Here is a 17,106-nt window from a genome sequence, read left to right as displayed (position 1 = left end):
GCACTGCAATGGTAGACGCACACCATCAGGTGCTTAGTAAACAAGAGGATACAAAGTCCACTGGATTTGAAGAGTGGTCAAAATGAGAGGTTCAGGCGGGGCCCGGTGGGATTGGGTTCCTAGCTCAGCATGTTAGGAATGTGATCCTAGCTCTTGCCCCAAGGGCGGGCAGACCCACAGGACTGGCTTGCTAACCGAAATCACAACAGCGGGATGGATAAAGCCAAGTGCCACTTCATTAATTCACAGGGAGCAGCACCACACCCGGGGCGTGGCAATACTTGCCCGCTTGTTGGCACATTCTTTCCTCCCCAGGGAACCGGGTCACCTGAGTACAGTAGCTGGTGCATGTGTTCAAGCAGGGAGTTGGGCGAGCTTAAAGGAATGTGGGCACCAGTGTTCAGAGTCTGGTAGTTCTGTCTCCATGTTGAGGACCAGACTTCTCCCAAGGAACCCTTTTCTCTGGACCCCGGTGAGAGACAGCTCCTTCTGTGTCTCCACAAGCCCTGTGACATCACACTGAAAAGTTAGAGCGCCTGTGCTGGCCGTCCTGAGATGGGGTAATCCCGAAGCTCCACCCCTCACAACCCAGAGGCCTGGGCTTGCTGGCAGGGCCCAGCGGCTCACCACAGCTCTCTCATCCTTGGCTCTGCCAGCGCAGGGGACAGGCAGCCTTAGGGTTAGTGTCTCCTAGCTCTCAGGACCTTGGGTAGTAGCCTGGGGCCTCATAGGCAGGCTTACAGCTTGGGACTGAGGAAAGGAAGGAAGGGGAACAGGAGTGTGAAACGAGAAAGGAGAGGGAAGGGCAGGGCTGGGAGCAGCATGTCCCCAGGGAGGGTCCTCCCAGGCGCATAGAGGCGTGGGGTCCCCGTGTGCTCAGCAGTCCTTCTGGCAGATGCATCAGAGCACATGCAATGTGCCAAGCACCATTCCAGGTGTGAGGCCACCAGGGAGATGGCAAGGGGCTTTGCTCCCAGAGAACCCCCATGCTAGCAGGGGGTACATAAGAAATAAGCCATTATATCTTGGCCATAAGAAATAAGCAACAAGAAAAGGTAAACAACAGCAGGAAGTGGTCCATGCTTTGATGAAAATAAAACAGGATGATGTATCAGAACAGGGCTTGGCCGTATCCGGCCTGCCACCTGTGTTTGGGTAGCTCAAAAACTAAGAATGGCTTTTACAATTTTTAATGCTGGACCAGAAAAAAAATCTGCAATTCAAGTTTCAGAGTCTAAATTGAATGTGGGTGGCATGCGGCCATGGTCCCTGCTGCAGGCTGTGCACAGTGGCTTCCCGGCGTCACCCCGCGCCGAGGGCTGGGGCACAGGCCCCATCTATGGCTCCCTATCTCGCCCTCTCCGGGAGAACTTTGCTTCTCTGGAGAAGAGGCTTCTTTGGAGCCGGTGGGCATCGGAGACCTCCCCAAGGGGACACAAGGAGCCAGCCACGTGAAGACCTGGGAAAGGAACCCCTCTATTTTGAGGGTGCCGAGGTTGGGAAAGGACTGAACGTGTTCCGGTGGCCAGATGGACCGCAGCGTGCTGGAGCATCTCCTGTCCGTGTCTTCACTGGTTTCCCGGAGGATAGCTGTGCCTTTGGAGAAGTCCCAACCTAATGTGCTTCCTCCCGGCTGTCTTTCTCTTGGTGCCTTTGGTCTTTGATGCCGCAGTGGAGTCTTCCCTTGAAAGCCAGCAACCCTTGGCTGTCTGTATTGTCTTCAGAGGGGCACTGAGAGCCTCTGGGGGTGTCCAAGCAGGGCTGGGCTCTGTGGCCCTCCCTCAGCTCCCGTGTTCAGAAGTGGATTGCTCCATAGGGTGTTTCTCATCTGGTCAGATTCTGTGGGAAGGGTCCCTCTGGTTTCTCACTGGGGAGGATATACACCTTATAAGATACGTTTATGGCCATCTTAGAAGAGTCTCCGAGGGAACAAAATAGATGCATGTGTTGAATCATCAACTTTGTCCTGATTTGCTTATTTAAAATCTCACTCTGTCATGTGAGGATCGGTACTAGGAGGCAGGTGGGGAAGCAGGGAGGGCTCATTAGGAGGTTCCTGTGGAGATCTAGAGGAGATATGATGGTGCTTTGGACGTGAAAAAAGTGGACCTTGAGATGTATTTTGAAGAGAGTCACTAAGACTTCCTGATGGTGTGGGTATATGGAGTATGGGAAAAGTGGGGAACTAAGATCAACACTAAATTTCCTGGCTGAAGTCACGGGTGCCATTTAGGGTGATGGAAGAGACTTGGAGAGGAGTAGAGGCGGAGACACCCGTTAGACATCCACGTGGAGATGGCAAGTAGCAGCTACCTGTATGATTCTGGAATTAGGGAGTGAGGCCAGGACTGGATTTACAATTTCCTGGGAGCTGGATTGGCATTTAGGTCCTTGAGACGAGATGAGATCACCTAGGAGGAGAGTATGGACGAAGAAAGAAGGACTGCCTGAGTCATTCCAACATTCAAGGGTAGCAGAGAAGAGGAGGAAAACCAGAAGGGCATTTTCTGGTTTTCTTCTCAGTAGTGAAGGAAAGAACTGAACTGCTACTGGCAGATTAAAAAGAAGATGGAAGAATGACCATTTGTGGTTGAGACTCCCTAGCTTCCCCTTCTTCTTGAGTCCTAGCTGTGCACAAGGCCACTCAGAATAAATACCCTATATCCTAGTCTCCCAGCTAAATGTGGCTGTGACTAGGATGGCCAATGGTAAGGAGAGCTACAATTTCCAGAAATGTCCTAAAATGGAGGAGGCATGCTCTCCTTACCTCTTCTTTTCAGTTGACTGGATTGTCATGTAATGGCTGGATCTCCTACAACCATTTTGGGCCATGAGGTGACCTTAGGAATGGAGTTACCCATGGTAAAGCAACAAGATAAAAGGGTCTTGGATCTTTGATACCACGGAGCACCATAACAACCGTGGACAGATTTCAGATGAGAGAGAAATAAACTATCTTCTTTAAGTCACTTTTACTTTGTGTTTGCTTGCTTGTTTTTGTAATTAGTGGCCAAACTTAGCTTTGATATATCATTGGATTTGGCAACATAGAGGCATAGTGGTTGAAGTGTGAACAACTAGAACAACCACCACTACAATAATACCACCTCAACTATAGCACTTTTTCAGTTTACAAAGCACGTTCAGACATACCGCCTTGCCCGATGATTGTGTTTCCATAGTGATTCTGTAGGCTTCTTTTTATAGATGAAGAAACTGAGGCTCAGAGAAACTACGAACTCAAGTCCCCTGGTTACTGAGTTGCAACTCCTGTACTTCAGCTCCTGTACTTCAGCCTGCATCTTCTGGCTTCTCACCTGGGGCTCACGGATGTACAGGAGGTTCTGCTCCAGAGTTTGCCAAATGCTGTGGGGATTGTTGGAAGCTGGTCCAGGAGGTCCCTGTGAGGGGACTGTGAGGCCTGGGACCAGATAAAAGTGTTATTTGGTGCAGCGATCAAAGCTTTCTCACCTTTTCAGGAAGATGCTTGAATTTCTAGAGCGCTGATAGGGAGTACAGGAGACGGTGGAGAACAAAGAAAGGAAGAATGAGACAAACATCAACACGGGGAAAGTGTGTCTGCCAGCTGGCATGGTAGCAATCCCATTTTGAAAGTAATCAAGTAGCAATCAGATGTTCAGACCAAGTCTGCTGAGTGTTTTGTGACCATATAAATGTCTCAGGATCAAAGGGATCTGCTGCTCTTTGCAGCCTCCCTTCCTCAGAGGCCGGGGTGAGCGCTTCTGAAGTTTGGCGTGAATCTCTCCTTCTGCTTTTCCTCTAAAGTAACAACGTTGCTGAATTCTTTCCAATTTCTTTCTTTAAATCCCCACCAATCTGGAGATTGCTGGGGATACACAGATTTTAAGCTGATCTGGGATTTGCATCTTCTTAATGGCAAGGTGAGATTACTTTTAAGGAACTTGCTTGAGGTTATGAAGCTAGGGTTTGAAATCAGCCGTGTGACTTCTAAGCTGCTCCCCAGCTCCAGCCCTAGGAAGCCGAGAGCCCGCGGGAAATACCATTCTGTCCATCTCACCCCTGGCCCCTTTGAATCTTGACTGAACCATCCTAGCCCTGCTCCTGGAGGCACATTAAAGCAAGCCTCACATGTCGCCCCAGGGAAAGGTCCCGGCCCCTCCCCAGTTCCAAGGGGCCCACTTGCTCTTCATCTCGCTGGACCTTGGATTCCTGGCTATAGTCCCTGGCTTTGATATTTGCTTCTGCTGTCTGGAGTTTGGCAACTCATCACATTCTCCTTGCAGCTTTTTGGGCCTCAGGGGTTTTTCCATTAGCCCTCTGCTCTGTCTACCTCTGATTCACTGTCCTTCCCTGGCCTTGGGTGAGGAGCACTCACCCTCCGGCCTGGGCCCTGCGGGAGCCGCATCTGGGCCAGAATGGATGTGGCATTGAGATGGCATTATGACGGGGTATAGGGAGACTCCAGTCCTGCCCGTGGCCACACTTCCTGGTCCTGGAGGGAGGTGTTTATCCAGAAGACTAAGCAAGGCACCACTCTCTTTATCAGGTAAGACTTGGACCCCAATGTCAAATTCTAGAAGGGTTGGTTTGAATGACCTAGAGCCAGAACAGGCTTCATTCATCCCATAAACACTGAGCACCTAAGATGTCTGGCAGTGTTCTAGCTCCTGGGGTTACAGCGGTGAATAGAATCAAAGTGCCAGACCTCTAGGAGCTTACATGCTGGGCGGGGCGGGGTGTGTGTGTGGGGGGGAGGGCGGGAATCACACAAATCAAAATAACATGGGACCTCCTGTACTGTACTCCCCAGCATTCCCGCCCCCACTGGCCATCCCCAGTCTTGGATCTGATCTCTGTGATGGAAGGATCAGTGTCAGACTCAGGAACAAGGGAGGGCAGTTGTTTCAGTGCCTCCTTAGATGCGCCCCTCCACCCCCCACCCCGGGGCCCTGCTCCTGTAGGAAAGCAAAATACTTTGTTCCATCATAGAGAAAACACCTTACCTGAGAGGGGAGGAGAGAGAGTGTGTGCATGTGCTCATCCGGCTGAGAGCCCTGGGTAACAGGGACCATTGGAAAGAGCCACATCCAGGTGTGCTCACGTGTGCAGAGCATGCCCTTCGCAGGCTTCAGGGTGTGGATCCTGGAGGCAGAGTATCACCAGGAGCTCAGGAAAAAAGCAGATTCTCACCCCACCCCAGTTGTTCAGAATCCAAGTCTGCAGATGATTCCTATGCACATTAAAGTTTGAGAAGCAACAGGCTGGACTTAGACCAGGAGAAGAGAAAAGCTCCATGCCCAGACCCATAATAATTCCTCTTGGAGACGGGCTAGGAGATGGAGTGTAGGGTAGGTGTGGGGTGGGGCAGGGAGGGAGGCTTCCTCCCCTGGGAGAGGTATGTATTTGAGTAACATAGTCACCACTGCTTGTAAAAGTCAGTTACTATAAATAAAATAGTAAAAGAAAAATAGAATAAAACTAAATTCAAAAAAGGATGCTTCCTTTTAATACTTGATTTGTAACACTTGTAATATTTGCAACTGTCACCATTTCAACAAACAAATACCATTCTATACTTTGTATTTGTTTGTAAACTGTGAAGCCACAATCCATTGAGTTTTTATTGTCCGAGGGGGAAATTTTATGCATCAGAAAGAACACTTAAAGTTATTTGTGTATTTTCATGTTTTTTCAACTGATTAAAGTTGTAAATTTAAAGCCTAATTTTTATTAACTTGTGTTCAACTTACAAATCTTGCTATTTTGTTCATAAAGCTAGTGTTTCCATGTTAGTCTTTTACTTTTTTTTTTTTTTATTAATGTTCGGTTAGCCTATGAATTCTCTAAATATTTAGTATCACTTAGAAACTCGAGTAATTAAAAAAAAAAAAAAGAAACTCGAGTAATTAAATTAGCTCTGTTTAAGCTATAATTAAGCACTTCAAAAATCTTACAAAACAGACTTATTGAATCTAACAAAATCCTAGACACTAAGTATTTAATTCTAAGAAGTTAAACACTATTCATGAAACATAGTAAGTCGTAACTTGTTGATCTAATCAGATATATTTAAGCATTTAATCATCAAACTTAATCCACCTAAATTACTAAATCAGTGTCTCAAGTCCAGTATGTCACAAGCGTTTATACTTATCCAACACCTTAAAAAGCAGATAAAAATTGTACACGTTGAAATGGTGGATGCTTAACTTTGTCACATGAATTTTTTTGTAAAGCAATACAAAATTTTTTGATTTCCTCCTTCTTTCCTTCCTTCCTTTTTTTTAAAAAAATTTTTATTTATTATTTATGATAGTCACACACACAGAGAGAGAGAGAGAGAGGGGCAGAGACACAGGCAGAGGGAGAAGCAGGCTCCATGCACTGGGAGCCCGACGTGGGATTCGATTCCAGGTCTCCAGGATCGCACCCTGGGCCGAAGGCAGGCGCCAAACCGCTGCGCCACCCAGGGATCCCCCTTCCATTCCTTCCCTCCCTCCCTCCCTCCCTCCCTCCCTCCCTCCCTCCCTCCCTCCCTCCCTCCCTCCCTCCTTCCTTCCTTCCTTCCTTCCTTCCTTCCTTCCTTCCTTCCTTCCTTCCTTCCTTCCTTCCTCTGCTGTGTCCCTTTCCCTAAATATCTGTGGAAACTAACACACTTCCGGCATCATCTAGTGGATTTAAGCCAACTTTGATTTTTTTCTTGTGCAGAGGTATGCTATGAGCTACCTTCCAAGAAGCCCTGGTTTCTTTAAGTGGTGAGTGTTATTAGGGACCAATGTCTGGGCACTCTTGGTGCAGATCAGATTCTCCACATGAGAACTGCAGGTGATGAGGGGTTTCCACCTCCAGTCCTGTAGTGAGATGGTCAGAAAATGAGTTCACACTTATTTGTCCAATTTAATGCCAACCCTACTAAGTCCTTTAGAGATAAATATTCTATAAAGGCTTTCATTTTATTACCCCTCCTTTAAACTACCAGCTTTCAGGTACCAGCTGCTGCTGCTTTAAAAACAACCTTGATATGTCATGCTATATATACTTTAATTATAATATGAATGAACCTTTCCATGTTGTAAATAGATGTGTACTGACTTGGATCCCAGATGCCCCTGTGGGGCTGCAAATGTGTTCCTTGTCACTTTCATGATCCTTGAGTGTCTTATCAACCATCATCCTCTGGTCATTTTATCAACAGTCACACAATTTTATTTCATCCAACTCTATTGAATTCACTAGGCTCGATTCCAATTTCAAAGTGTCGGCTTCAGCTCTCTTCCTGTCTCCTAGAGCAATCTTTGCCTCCTGGCCCTCCTCTGCCTTTTATACTGGAAATAGGGTTGTCACTTTGTTTCTCCCTGTTATCTTTAAGACTCCTCGCAGGCTGTCTCTGTATATGCCTCCACCATCTGCTCTTTAAAGAGGCCAGACTTTTTGGAGAAAATAGAATCAATATATATTTAGCAAAGTTAACCTATTTGACACATCATTTTGGAAGTAAGCAGATTTATCTTCCATGGTACATATGATAGAGAAAGGCAGAGAACCCAGTTTCCATCAACTTTACTCAAATCTGAGCCCCTTTTCCTGTCACATTATCCCTCCTCTGCCAAAGCCTCATCCCCAAGTGCTCAGCAGTTCTTTGCCTTGAGCCAGCTCCCACCTGCATCCACCATTTTGCCCCATAGTGAATGGCACACATCCCATCTCCCTTTTCCTACTGTGGAGGACAGACCCAAAGGTGCCCCCACGATTCCTGGTGTTCATGCATCTGTGTGGTATCCTCCCCTTGAGAACGTGTGCGCCTGTGCTACTGATGCATGCGGTATGGCTAAGGTGGTGGGATGTCATATCTGTGATTAGGTTATGTTCTACAAGACTCCATCTTGCTATGAACCTCTGTTGGCTAGATGAAATTGGTGTCCATGTGGAGAAAACCCACATGGCTAAGCTTTGAGGACAGTTTCCAGCAGACAGCCAGCAAGAAGCCAGTGTCCTCAGCCACACAGCCACAAGGAAGTGAGTTGTGACAGCAGCCTGAGTGTGGATGCAGATTCTTTCCCAGTTGAGCCTCCAGATGGCAATCTGCCCAACACCCTGACTGCAGCCTTCTAAGATTCTGAGCAGAGGACCCAGCAGAGGCCCAGCAGAGGACCCAGTGCTGGGCCTGACTCATAGAAAGTATGAGGTAATAACCAGGTGTTGTCTTGAGCTGCTGACTCCATGCTAATCTGTTGTACAGTAATAGATAAGTAATACACGTACGAACACTGCTTCTTTTGTAGCCCTCCCACATGGTGGCTGGTTGTGCTGTTCCACACCACAGTACTAAAGCTGGGGGGCAGGGGGCTTCATTTTCTTACTTCCCACTTTTCTTAGACTGTTTTTTCCTGAGTTTCAGCTGTATGGCTATGCCACCTTCTTCCCCTTCTGAGAGCCACTGCCACTTACTGACCTCCCCCCCCCCCCCTCATTCTTTGAAAAATCTCAGCATCTGTCTTATATTCTCTCCTCCTATGTGAACTCAATGTTTTGGGTAAAAATTTTTTGGCTGTTTAAAAATTTTTTATTTTATTTAAATTCAATTAACATAGTGTATTATTAATTTCAGAAGTAGAGTTCAGTGATTTATCAGGTACATATAACACCCAGTGCTCATCACATCAGGTGTCCTCCTTAATACCCATCACCCAGTTACCCCATCCCTCCATCCCCCTCCCCTCTGTTTCCTGTGGCTAAGAGGTTGGGGGGAAATTTTCAACAGGTCACCTGGGCTCTCAGTTTCTTGATTTCCTTCTCTCTGCAGGCCAACTCTTTTCTTTCTGAGCCATCCACCTCTACTGTCATGACTGGGGCTTTGACATCTCTGGGAACTGTTCCATTCCAAAATCATTGAGTCAGGCTGCCCCTCTCTGACTTCTACCTCCTTTTCTGTCAGTTGGCTGGCTACTCCTACTGCCCTCATTTCCTCTGTTCTACTGATCTCTCTCATTATCCCCACAACATCAGCCCTCTTACTTATTTTCTGTTCTCCTTATCAAGCTTAGAGTTAATGTCTATACCTAACCTCAATCCTCTGTCATCTAGTCACACCCATCTGGCAAAATCCCAGCTGCGATGAACCCAACTATCCAAAATCAGCATGCTTCCTTTCAAGCAGCCTCTGGGAAAGTCACACAACAGGGCATTTATGTAGGCATTGGTCCTACATAAATTCAAGCTTTACTGTGTTCAAGCCCTTAGTACACCTAGGGAACACAATTGAGTGCCTATGATGGACTCACTCTCCCACAGTGATTCTTTCAAGCCTCTGGCCCTTCCTTACATTTTCACTTGAGCAACAAATGAACTTCTGTCTCTAAGCCTCTTTCTTTATTTTTTTAAAAGATTTTTATGTATTTATTCATGAGACACACACACAGAGAGAGGCAGAGACACAGGCAGAGGCAGAAGAAGGCTCCATGCAGGGAGCCTGATGTGGGACTCGATCTCAGGACCCCAGTATCATGCCCTGGACTGAAGGCAGGCACTAAATACGCTGAGCCACCCTGGAATCCCCTAAGCCTCTTTCTTTAAAAGGGAAAACAGAGCTCATCAAATGAAAATCCCCATCTAGGACACAATCCACTTACGTTTGCTCTCATTCTACTCTCTTTTCCCTCTTGTTGCAGTGCAAGTGTTATCATCTTTTCTGCCTTAGCCAAATCTTGACATTTAGACTTTGGATTCCATCCCTTCTCTTATCCTATAAAAACTTGTTCTATTTGTGATCTCTTACCTTTCACATATATTCAACCTCTTCCTCTTGATTGGATCCTTTCCATAAGCTTTTAAACATATATATATTTTTCCACTCCATTTCTTCTTCTTCTTCTGGGACTTCAATTACCTATTTATTAATTATTTCTCTCACATTCAGATTGGTTACTTTCTACTGATTTATCTTCAAGTTCATCTTCTTCCACTGAGATTTTATTTGGCCAGTAAGCCCATCCAGTGAATTTTTTAAAAAATTCTAGATATGTAGTTCTAAAATTCTCATTTGAGGGGCACTTGGCAGCAGTTGGTTAAGCGTCTGACTCTTGATTTTGGCTCAGGTCATGATCTCAGGGTCATGAGATCGAGCCTTCCTGCATGGGGCTGTGTGCCGGGCATGGAGCCTGCTTAAGATTCTCTCTCCCTCTCCTCTGCCCCTCCCCCACTCGCACTCTTTCTCTAAAAATTTTTTTTTTAATATAAAATTTCCATTTGATTCTTTTTTATATTCTTATATTTCTGCTGTGGTATCCTATCTGTTCATTTATTATAGATGTATTCTTTTTTTTTTTTTTTTAGATGTATTCTTTATATCTTGGAACATAGTTATAATAACTGTTTTAAGATTTTTTTTAAGATGTTATTTATTCATTTGACAAAGAGAGAAAGCATGAGCAGTGGGGGAGTGGCAGAGGGAGAGGGAGAAGCAGCAGGTCACCTGCTGAGCAGGAAGCCTGATGCCATGCGCCATCCCAGGACCCTGGGATCATGGCTTGAACCCAAGGCAGATATATAACGACTGAGCCACCCAGGCACCCCGCTGTTTTAAAATTCTTGTCTGATAATTTCAACATCTGAGTTATCTTGGATTGGCATGGGTTGGCTGCTTATCCCTTGAGAATGGGTCACATTTTCCTGGTTCTTTGTATGTTGAGTAATTTTGGATCCTATCCTGAATATTTTGAAGGTTGTGATGAGGAGACTCTGGATTCTATTTTCATTGCTCAGAAAAGTATTGATATTCTTTTCTTAGCAGGCAATTAACTTGATTATATGCAAGCTACCGATTCTGTCCTACCTGCAGCAGGCAACTGCTTGAGTCTCAGTTTGGTTCTTTCATCTTTAGCTGGAATTCCCTGTTCATATGTGCTCCAAGTGTGAGCCAAAGACTTGGGCAGAGTTTCTGCAGAGAAACTTGGGTTCCTTTTCTCTGGCTCTTTCCTCTTTCTAGGATTCACCCCTCACTCTTCAGCAACCTTGATTGCTGGGCTCTATCTTCTAGTTCCTCTGCCCAAGAGACAGTAGGTTTTCTACTGGAATTATAGCCATCCTCTGTTGCACTGTGGCTGTGGCCAACACAGGGAAAATCCATGAACAGTAAGAACTCATCTCATGTCAGTTCTTCTTCCACGCTTTTTTTTTTTTTAAGATTTTTATGTATTTATTCATAGAGACACACACACAGAGAGAGAGAGAGGCAGAGGGAGAAGCAGGCTCCATGCAGGGAGCCCGACGTGGGACTTGATCCCGGGCCTCCAGGATCACACCCCAGGCTGCAGGTGGCACTAAACCACTGCGCCACAGGGGCTGCTCTTCTTCCACACTTTGAATCCCCTCCAAACTCTATGTACATGGATTCACTCTCCAGAGTCTTCAGGTAGTTGGTTGGTTGGTTTGGTTTTCTTTTGTGCGTTTCTTTGTTTTGAATGCTGTCCAGAGTGTATTGATATTATCTGTGAGAGGGTTGGTCAGTTAGAAGCTGATTCTTCTGTACCAGAAATAAGACTCTTTCTAAAATTCAATTCTCCCTGTTAAATTCCTCAAATCACAGGCTCTCTGCAGGGAGCCTTTTTCTCCCTCTCCCTCTGCCTATGTCTCTGTCTCTCTCTTTGTGTCTCTCATGGATAAATAAATAAAATATGTAAATAAGTATGGGTGTACCTAGGTGGCTCAGTGATTGAGCGCCTGCCTTCGGCTCAGGTAGTGATCCCAGGGTCCTGGGATCAAATCCTGAATCAAGCTCCCTATGAGGGATGCGAGGGAACCTGCTTCTCCCTCTCCCTCTGTCTATGTGTCTGCCTCTCTCTCTGTGTTTCCCATGAAAATTAAATTCCTCAAATCCTCCCTTGATGCACAATTTCCTTCAGTCATCTGCCCTATGTATCTTCTCAGCTTGTTTTGAGATAATTGTCTTTCCCCATTTCTCACCTTCTACTTCCTTCTCAACTCTCTCCAGCACAGCTTCTGTGTCATTACTGCAATGAAACGGCTCTTTCCAAGATCCTCGGTGATCTTCAACTCACTGAATCTGATGGATACTTATTAGTCCTTGTCTTCTTTGAACTCATGATCTTTTTTTTTTTCTTCTCCTCTTTCCCTGTTGCCTATCTTAGGCTGTTCAGAAAGCTAAGTTGTTTTTGACACCTTCCCCTATCTAATTCCCCATCTCCATCGCCAAGCGGTATATTTCACCTTCTAAATCTCTCCCAAGTCTATCCATATCCCTCCTTCATCACTACTACCAACCTAGACCAAGTTAACTTCATCTTGTGTCTAGACCTCTGCTAAAGCCTCCTGTATCCATTTGGCCCCTGCCACCCTCTAATTTGTTCTCTATACTACAGAGTGACAGTCTCAAAATGCAAATCCGATTCTATTGTTATGTATCTATTAAGACATATGTGCATGTCAAAACCATTAACATGGTTCACTATAGTCTGGTGCCCATGGGAATCTCCCAACCAAGTACTAACCAGGCCTGACCGTGCTTAGCTTCTGAGATCAGAAGAGATCCAGCTCGTTCAGGGTGGTCAGGCCATAGACTGCTCATGTGATCCTCTGCCTATATGTTGCAGCATGCCCCCCACAACTCCCTTGTTCCAGACACATTAACATTCTCTGTGCTGTGGCAAATTGATGATTGGATTTAATGTTTTTAATTGGTCAGCTCTTTTAGATGTGGTTTTGGTTTGAAGGGCAGAACTTGAGTTGGGATTTTAAACCACGGAATTGCCTTTGATAAGTGTAGAGGAATATTCTAAGCCCATTAAGAAAGTTGATATAAATATAACTCATATTGCTATTACTGTTACATTTACTGATTTCAATCTGCCATGCAAATTCCCCAGTTGCTACCCATGTGTTCAGGTAGATGGTGTGCATGTGGCATATGCGTGTGTATAGACACAGATACCTCCCATGTGTCTCTGAGTACTCTGCATCAGGTGAATGATTACCAACAGCTTGAGCTTCACCTTAAGGCTGTCTGCAGGGGCAATTTGCTTTTCTCAGCCTCTGTACTTTCTGTCTGATTTTACAATGTTGCTTATGCATTTTTGTCTTTACGGAGTACATGCCGACCACTAGGAACCCTGGACGTAGAATCTGTACTTCTTCAGACAGGGTCTGACTAAGACTTTGTAAAACCTTAGTGTCTCCAAACAACTCTAGAAGTGCATGCCTCCTGCAGGCACTGATCCACTTGGGTCACACACATGTACACCTCCTGGGAATTACTGGTGTTCATTACATGTGATGATTTTGATCAGTCTCTCTCTGTTTTCCACACTTGAGAACTTGGGTCTAGGTCATTGTCACCCTCACAATACATCTGAAGGTAGCCAGGAATCTAAAGGCCCTAACTTGGTCCAGGGCTAGGCAAATTGTGGCCTGATGCCTGTTTTTATAAATCAGGTTTGTTTTTTTTTTAAAGATTTTAAAAAATTTATTTGAGGTGAGGGGAGGAGCAGAGGGAGAGAGACAAGCAGACTGTATGCTGAGCACGGAGCCCAACACAGGGCTTGATCTCAGGACCCTAAGATCATGACCTGTGCTGAAACCAAGAGTCGGATGCTTAATGGACTGAGTCACCCAGACGCCCCTGTAAATAAATTTTTATTGGAACACAGTCATGCATATTCACTTATGAATTGTTAATGGGTGCTACAGTGGCAGGGTTGAGTAGTGACAGAGACCATATAGCTTACAAAGTCTAAAATATTGAGTATCTGGCCCTTTACAGGAAAAGTTTACAGAACTCTGATTTAGTTCAGTTTTATTTTAGCCACAACTGATACCAAAGTGGAGTTGCCAGATGTAGCAATTAAAAATACAGGACACCCAGGTAAATTTAGAATAAGTATGTCCCAAATATGATATGGCAACCCTACGACAAAGTCTTGTGCAAGACTCTTACCATTCCCTCAGTTCTGCTACATCCATCTCATTGAGCTTTGGACAAGAAAGAAGTTGAAGGAAAGAGGGGCAGTAGGGATTATCTGCATTCTCTAGCGGAGGCAGTGTGGAAAGGAAGCAGGAGAACCATTTCGGGTCACCTCTGCCTCCTTCATCGTGGGAATGGGTGGAGGTCTAGTTGGGTCCTCTGGGTGCAGATGGTAGGCTTCTGTGATCAGCACCCTTCAAACTGCATGAGTAAATGTTGAAGGCAGTCCAGTAGGGGAGGGACTGTTTTATTCTTCACGCTGGAAAGTACTTCTTTCATCTAGCAGCTCACTGTGCATCTGGCTGATGGTTATAAATCTTCTCTCAGTCTGGTTTAGTGCCCTGATCTTCATCCCCAGGAGATGCGGAAACTCCCCTCTTTATTGGTAGATGTGCAGGTCGGCCTCCTCACACACTCTGCCTCCTACTCTCTCTTCATGTCATCACCAGGAGGGGTGGGAAAAGTCACTTGGGAGGGAAGACACACCTCTGCAGTAACCCCGGCACCTGTAGCCTATGGAGGCTGGACAGAGAAGCAGTTCAGTGCCTTGGCCCTGCAGCCAGGCAACTGGGGCTTATATCCTGGCTCCGTCTTCCTGGGGAAAGTTACCTGCCCTCTGAGCCGCAGTTGTCTCATCTGTAAAACGGAGAGATGCTGATAGTACCTATCTCATGGAGTGGCTGTGGGGATCAAATGAAAGAAACATGTGAAGTACTTGGAACTGTGCCGGACACATAAGCGCTTGGTAAATGTTCACTTGTTCTCTGCTGCACAAGCTGGTTTGGAGAAACCCGTAACACTCAGCCTCCCGCAGTATGAACTGTCCCCACTAGGTGTCACCATTCAGCAGGCACCCTCCCTTTGCTTGACTTGGGGGGGAATTTGTACTTAACCATTTTTTATTTGATTTGGGATTTCAAGAGGGATGAATGGACGTACAATCTTTGGAAGTCTCTGGGGCTTTGGGAATCCCAGCAGAATTGCTGATAATCAGGGCTGGGAGGAGCTTTGTGGAGTACTGCCTTTGTTGTTAAAGTGACATATAATTTTTTTTTTTTTTGTCCAAACCAAGCTATTTCGAGAGTGACAGGAGGATGATTAATAACTATGCAAGGACAAGTAGAGTATATGGGTTGTGAGCTGACAACCGGGATACAGTCACCCTATCAATAGGCTAATTATTCCTTAGCATTTCCAGAATCTGCAGGACAGAAACTCAATGATGTTCCTTAGAAGTCATCTATGGCAAACTGTGGCCCCATGCTTCTGGGAGCTCCTGCCCTAAGCATGTCTTGCCTCCTTGTCAGGACAATTATTTGAGTTTTGTCCTCAACAGACACGATCAGCCTCACAGACTGCAAGTCACTTTGGCCTCCTTTGTGTTGAATAATCCTATAGCCTCTATAGCTTTTGACCACATGGGTTTCTTGCAGCCATAAACCCCTCTGGGGGCAGAGTCCCCCACCTCTGGATGTGTTGATGGGGAGTGAAGAACCACTTTCTCGGTTATTGCTGAGGGACCTCTAAGGTTTCTCCATCCCTAAGGCTCTATATTCTCTTATTTCTTATTTGTTTCTCTTCCTTTCAAGGGCAGCAGGAAACTAAATTTTGTTAGGCATCCCGCATGCATCAGATATTGTGCTTCCACCTCCATCATCTTAGTTATCCCCTCAGCCCATGTGGCATCACTAATATTAAGTCACATTTCACAGGTAAGGAAACAGGCCTAGAAAGATCACAACCCATGAGAGGCTGAGCCAGGATTCAATTCCAGGTCTGTCCGGGTCCAGAGCCCTTTGGGGGCTTCCACACCAGGCTGCCTCTCTGTTTTGACAGTAGGATGTACCTCTCCGGGGCAGGTATGGCCAGCAAGTCCGTTTCCCTCCCTGGGTCTGAATTTCCTCTTCTGGAAGCTGGGCAGAGCTGGCAGTGTTGTGCTGAAGGGCTGTCACAGTGGCTGGACATTGGGTGGGGGTTAGTGGAGGAAGATTTTAGGGGAGGAGGGAGCCGAACAGGGCTTTGGGGGAAGGAAACGCGGAGTCAGAAGGAGGTGGATTATTTGCTTGAGTGATGGACACTAGCAAGACGGGCAGGGGGCCGGGTGATGAGCAGAAACCACCAGTCTCATTGGGAGAGGCCAGGGAGACCCCGGGGATCATGGTCAGGTTTTAAAAGTCGGATCCAAATCAGTAGGCAGCACACGACTGTGCACACACCCATGCACGCGCCCGTGCACGTGGGGAGCACGGAATCCGCTCGAGGACACGTGTGCTGAGGAGGTCCGGTGGCTGCTCAGCCTCACTCCAGGAACTCAGGGAGGGTCGAGGCCTTCCAGCTTCCAGAATCAGGCCCGGGAAGGCCTCCGGGAAGCGCTGGGCCCGGAGATGCCTCACTTGAGTTTTTCCAGCTTCAGGCCAGCTCCTCCGCCGCAGCGTGCCCTTTATCCGCGCTTGGAGGCCGACGCTCCCGGGGAGACGGAGGGCGGCTCCTCCTCCAGGGTATCTGCGGGCAGGTCACCGCACGCCCCGGCGGCACATCGCGACCGGTCCGCTCCGCACAGCCCGGACGGACTTCTGGGGCGCGGGGGGCGGCCCGCGGGGGGCGGGGGGCAGCGGCGACCAGCGGCGACCGACCCAGGCCGCTCGGCGCCTCCCCACTGCTGCCGGCGGGGGCAGCGGGCGGTCGGGGACCCGGCGGCGGGAGGGAGGGAGGCTCCCGGAAGGAAGCGCAGACGGCGGCCACGCCTGGCCCGGGACGCCGCTGCCCAGGGCGGCCGTGCGCCCCTGCCGGCTCCCTCCCCAGCACGCTGAGGGCGAGCGGCCCTGGCCGCGGGCAGCCCAGGCCACGCGAGCCCGCTCCGACTCCCCGCTGCGCGCGGACCCCCCCCCGCCCCCCCTGCCCCGAACACCCGGCCCCGCCCCCGCCCCCGCCCCTCGGCCCCTCGCCGGCCCCGCCCCCGCCCCGCCCCGCCCCTGCCGGCCCCGCCCCTCGGCCCCTCGCCGGCCCCGCCCCCGCCTCCTGCCGGCCCCGCCCCTCGGCCCCTCGGCCCCTCGGCGGCCCCGCCCCCGCCTCCTGCCGGCCCCGCCCCTCGGCCCCTCGGCGGCCCCGCCTCCGCCCCGCCCCCTGCCGGCCCCGCCCCGCGGCCTCGC

Source organism: Canis aureus, chromosome 25, assembly GCF_053574225.1.
Source record: "Canis aureus isolate CA01 chromosome 25, VMU_Caureus_v.1.0, whole genome shotgun sequence".
In the NCBI taxonomy this organism is placed as follows: Eukaryota; Metazoa; Chordata; class Mammalia; order Carnivora; family Canidae; genus Canis; species Canis aureus.
This window is presented reverse-complemented; position numbering follows the sequence as displayed.